This window comes from Anomaloglossus baeobatrachus, chromosome 1 (assembly GCF_048569485.1).
Source record: "Anomaloglossus baeobatrachus isolate aAnoBae1 chromosome 1, aAnoBae1.hap1, whole genome shotgun sequence".
NCBI classification, from domain to species: Eukaryota; Metazoa; Chordata; class Amphibia; order Anura; family Aromobatidae; genus Anomaloglossus; species Anomaloglossus baeobatrachus.
Genome location: NC_134353.1, coordinates 606,742,551 through 606,748,673, shown reverse-complemented (window position 1 = coordinate 606,748,673; position 6,123 = coordinate 606,742,551).

Sequence of the window (6,123 nt, the reverse complement as noted above, 5' to 3'; positions counted from 1 at the left end):
AGTGGGTTTCCTGTCCTGATGTGGGCGGAACCTATCTCTCATGTGGTGCTGTCATGGGCTATTGAAAATCCCATTACCGGTGAGTAATTAAGATTATCTATGACGGCCGGTATGTCTCGCCCCGGTTGTGCTCACTCCATGATAATCCACTATAGGGTTAATACTGTTTCCCTACAGGCTGAAGGAAGGGTTAAATAGATTCAGGAACAAGGGCAGGTGTGCCGGGTGTGAGGGGGTGATCACATCTCCCTGAGTTCTCTGCCGGAAAGGCACCTATGTACTATTGTGGACTTTTTCTTTGGAATAAACCGTGTGCTGTGAACCTTGGTGCCTGGATCCCGTGTCTTCTGCAGCGCAGCCGACGACGCTACCTCACATATGGTGGAGAATCGGCGGGCATGACAGCCGGTGAGGTGTAGCATCCATCCCTGGTGACCCAGCTGCGCATGTCCTGGATTCGAGCGGCTATACTACAGCCCAAACCCGGCGACGCCATGGAGGACATACTAAAGCATTTGGCTCAGGCTAATGCACAGCAGCAACAGACCAATGCACACCTGCTCCAATCCTTGCAAATGCAGAAAAAAAAATTCCAAGAACAGATGGATCAGGCCAATGCACGTCAGCAGCAATCCTTGCAAGTGCACCAAGAACAGATGGAGCAGGCCAATGCACGTCAGCAGCAAGCCTTGCAATTGCAGGAAAAAAGGCACCAAGAACAGATGATTCTCCTGGCCAAGTCGATCCGTGCCAGACCGGCAGCAACAACCCCGGGACCGGATGACGACGGCAGCGTCCGGAAAGCGGTGAGACAAGTGTTGCAAAAGATGACCCCGGGTGATGATGTGGAAGCGTTCCTGGCGGTGTTTGAGCGGGTGGCCGAGCGGGAAAAGCTGCCGACCCCGCAGTGGGCTGAGGTATTGTCGCCCTATCTGACGGGGGAACCCCAAAAAGCGTACCTGGACCTCTGTACCGAGGACGCCATTGACTATGTGACCCTGAAAGCCGAAATACTGGCTCGGTTGGGGGTGAATACCTATGTACGGGCTCAGCGGGTAAATCAGTGGTTCTTTGAGGAAGCCAAACCCGTACGCTCCCAGGCCTATGACTTGTTGCATCTTGTAAAAAAGTGGTTGCAGCCTGACACTCTGAGCCCGGCGCAAATGGTGGAAAGGGTAGTAGTGGATCGTTTTGTGCGCACTTTACCCGTCACCGTTCAACGGTGGGTCGGACAGGGTGACCCGAGTACCCTGGACCAATTAGTGTCCCTGGTAGAGCGGCATGTGGCTACGCAGGACTTGATACGGGACACTGAGACTTTGCGTACCGCCCGTCGGTCCGGCCCCTCCAAGCCTAGGGCCAAGGACCCACCGCTGACACCGGTGCGGGAGTCCGCTACCGTCCCGTCTGAAACCGCACCCTCCGTCCCTGAGGTCCGGAAAACTATGTACCCTAAACGACAACTCGTCAAGGGGGTGTCCTTCCCTATTAGATGTTGGCGGTGCCAGCGGGTGGGACATATGGAAGCCCAGTGTCCACTCACCCCGGAGCCCATGGATTGTGGGGTTACCCGGCGGGGTTCAATGTATGCTCAGGTGGTGTGTACCGCTGACCTGGTCTACCCAGAGACTGAGCCCCACTTGTGCCAAATTCAGGTGAATGGATGTCCGGTTACAGGCTTGTTGGATTCCGGAAGCTTAGTGACCCTTGTGCGATCAACCCTAAGGGCTAAAGTAAAGGCCACAGGACGTACCGTGGGGGTGGTTTGCATACATGGGGCCCGCCGAGACTATCCCACGGGGATAGTCACCATCACAGCACCTTGCGGTCAGGTGCAACATGAGGTGGGACTTATTAATACTCTTCCCTATGATGTGATCCTAGGAAGGGATCTGCCCTATTTTTGGACTTTATGGAAGGGACCTCCTAAGTCCCCTCAGATATTGGTCAGTCCGGGACCTGAGCCCTACAATCCTGAATCCGGGACGCCTGCCGTAGGGGTCCCCATGATAGGGACAGGATGTGAACCTGATAGGTCGCCCCTAGAGGTATTGGCAGGAGAGGCTGAGACGGTCGAGCCCATCCCGGAGTTGGAGGCGTCCCCGGATACGTTTGGGACAGCCCAACTCCAGGACCCTACATTAATACATGCCCGGAGTCGGGTGACAGTAGTTGACGGGGTGGCACAGCTGCCTGGTGCCCAGGTAAGATACCCCCATTTCGCTCTTAAGCAGGATTTACTCTACCGGGTAGATGAAATACGGGGCGTAGTGGTGGAGCAGTTGGTGGTGCCCCAGCCGTATCGCCGGCGGGTCCTCGACTTGGCTCATAAACACCTGATGAGTGGTCACCTAGGGGTCAAGAAAACGCAGGAGCGAATATTGCAAAGGTTCTATTGGCCCGGGGTCTTTGGGGAGGTAAAACGGTTCTGCGAAACCTGCCCGGAGTGTCAGCTTACCGCACCCCTGACCCACTTTCGCAGTCCGTTGGTACCGTTACCCATTATAGAAGTCCCTTTTGAACGGATAGGGATGGATCTGGTGGGGCCCCTTGTAAAGTCTGCTCGAGGGCACCAGCATATCCTAGTGATCGTTGACTATGCCACCCGGTATCCAGAGGCGATACCTCTCAGACATACTGCAGCCAAGCTTATAGCTCGGGAGTTGTTTGCTGTGTTCTGCCGGGTGGGGTTGCCCAAGGAGATCCTTACGGATCAGGGGACCCCATTCATGTCTAAAGTGACCAAAGAGCTATGCCGGCTACTCCAGATCAAGCAGTTGCGTACGTCTGTGTATCATCCTCAGACGGATGGTTTAGTGGAACGATTCAATAAAACCCTTAAAACCATGCTCAAAAGGGTGATTTCCAAAGACGGGAAAGACTGGGATATGATGCTTCCCTATTTGATGTTTGCCATACGAGAGGTGCCACAGGCATCCACGGGGTTTTCGCCTTTTGAATTGTTATACGGGCGACATCCCCGGGGATTGTTGGACCTGGCAAAAGAAACCTGGGAGCAGGAGCCCACCCCCCATAAAAGTGTGATTGAACACATTTTGGGTATGCAGAACCGCATAAGCGCGGTCATGCCAATTGTGAAGGAGCATTTACAGGAGGCTCAGGCCGCGCAAAGCGGCCGCTACAATAGACAAGCCACCGTGCGGACCTTTAATCCCGGGGATCGGGTGTTGGTATTGATTCCCACGGCGGAGAGTAAATTCCTGGCTCAGTGGCAAGGCCCCTACGAGATAAAGGAAAGAGTCGGGGTGGTTAACTATAAAGTATTGCAGCCCGGTAGGCGGAAACCTGAACAAATATACCATGTCAACCTATTAAAACCTTGGCAGGAACGGGAAAGCCTGATGGCTGTTTTTTCCCCACCTCCCTCCTCTTCGGGTCGTTCACATCCGGCTCCAGCGACCTCCGGAGAGGACGAACCGGAAGTAAGGATTGGAGAAGCCCTCACCAAGACACAGAGGCGAGAGGCCAGACGGTTGGTTCAGCAGAACCCCGATGTCTTCTCCGAGCTGCCCGGTAGGACCAGTCTGATACGACATGATATTGTCACCGAGCCCCACCTGAAGGTACGCCTGAAGTCATACCGAGTACCGGAGGCTCGACGACAAGCCATATCGGAGGAAGTAAAGACAATGTTATGCCTGGGGGTCATCGAAAAATCCCGGAGTGAATGGGCTAGTCCGATTGTCCTAATACCAAAACCCGATGGCTCCTTAAGGTTCTGCAATGACTTTAGGAGATTGAACGAAATATCCAAGTTTGATCTCTACCCCATGCCCCGGATGGATGAGCTGATTGATAGGCTGGGACAGGCACGATATTTTACCACGCTCGACCTGACCAAGGGGTACTGGCAGGTGCCACTAACGGAGTCCGCCAAGGAGAAAACCGCTTTTGTTACGCCGGAGGGTCTCTTCCACTATGTTGTCTTGCCTTTTGGGTTACATGGCGCTCCGGCCACGTTCCAGAGGTTGATGGACTTAGTGCTGGAACCCCACCAGGCGTATGCATCAGCGTACCTTGATGACATCATTATTTACAGCTCCGATTGGCAGACTCACTTGGAACAGGTACAAGCGGTGGTGGACGCGCTTCGAACAGCCGGATTGACAGCCAATCCCAAGAAATGTGCATTGGGACTCACGGAAGCCCGCTATTTGGGCTACGTGATAGGCCAAGGAGTGATTAAGCCCCAATTTAACAAGGTTGAGGCGATCCAGAAGTGGCCTAGACCCCTGACCACGAAACAGGTTAGGGCCTTCCTGGGTATCGTGGGGTACTACAGGAGGTTTGTAAAAGATTTTGCGGGACTATCAGCCCCCTTGACGGACCTTCTCAAAGGCAAGAAGTCCGTCATGGTGCGCTGGACTCCGCAGGCCGAGGACTCCTTCCGGGCCCTGAAGGAGGTCCTGTGCGGACAGCCCGTTCTGGTCAACCCTGATTTCCGGAAGGAGTTCATAGTACAGACTGACGCCTCGGAGGTCGGCCTGGGGGCAGTGCTGTCTCAGGTGGTTCAGGGGGAGGAACACCCCGTCACCTTCTTAAGTAGGAAGCTCACCCCTCCCGAGCGGAATTATAGCGTAGTGGAGAAGGAGTGCCTGGCGATCAAGTGGGCCTTGGAGTCCCTACGCTATTACCTGCTGGGACGTCAGTTTCGCTTGGTGACGGATCACTCTCCACTGGTCTGGATGAGGTCCGCCAAGGAACGGAATGCCCGGGTTACCCGGTGGTTCCTTTCTCTGCAGAACTTCCGGTTTACGGTTGAACACCGGGCCGGTAGGTTGCAGGGCAACGCCGATGCCTTGTCCCGCGGCCCGTGTTTGATGGCAGGAGTTCAACCCCGCTCGCTTGAACTGAAGGGGGGGGTATGTGAGACTGTGACCGGGGTTATCTATGACGGCCGGTATGTCTCGCCCCGGTTGTGCTCACTCCATGATAATCCACTATAGGGTTAATACTGTTTCCCTACAGGCTGAAGGAAGGGTTAAATAGATTCAGGAACAAGGGCAGGTGTGCCGGGTGTGAGGGGGTGATCACATCTCCCTGAGTTCTCTGCCGGAAAGGCACCTATGTACTATTGTGGACTTTTTCTTTGGAATAAACCGTGTGCTGTGAACCTTGGTGCCTGGATCCCGTGTCTTCTGCAGCGCAGCCGACGACGCTACCTCACAGTATATACAGCACCAGTCTCCTTTTAGCAGTTCCTGACTACCCAGCCTTATAAGTATCTATGTTTCGTTGAGAGTAGACTGATATTCCACCACTTTCACAATTCTCCCTTGTCAATCTGGAGTTTTCTACATTTAAGTGAAAGGAGTCGAGGATTATAGTGCGAGACCAAGAGTCTGCCACCTGGTACCTTTGGTTGGGCACTACTGTAACATTAAAGCGAGCTTTACACGAGACGATAGATTGTGCGATATGTTGTTGGGGTCACGGTTTTCGTGACGCACATCCGACATACCGCACAATGTGGTTTCGTGTGACACCTCCTAGCGACGCAGTATCGCTCACAAATCGTGAGTCGTGTACTCGTCGCTAGGTTTCATAAAATCGTTTAATTAAAATGGCGGCGGTAGTTCATCGTTTCCGTGGCATCACACGTTGCTCCATGTGACACCACGGGAACGATGAACAACAGCTTTACCTGCCTCCCGCGGCACTCGACGGCTTAATGGAAGGAAGGAAGGAGGTGGGCGGGATGTTTACATCCCGCTCATCTCCGCCCCTCCGCTTCTATTGGCCGCCTGCCGTGTGACGTCACTGTGACGCCGAACGTCCCGCCCACTCCAGGAAGTGGACGTTCGTCGCCCACAGCGAGGTCGTCCGGAAGGTAAGTACGTGTGACGGGGGTTAAACGAGTTTGTGTGCCATGGGCAACTAATTGCCCGTGACGCAAAAACGACGGGGGCGGGTACGATCGATTGTGCTATCGCACAATCTATCATCTCGTGTAAAGCAGGCTTTACTCCCCTGTTGACTCTACCATGTGGGTTTTTTTTTTTAATTGCTGGTACAACTATATAAATTTGGAGGGGGGGATGACATGTAAATTTGTGCGGTTATTACTTTGCCATCACCACCATTTAGCACCTCCATTACTAT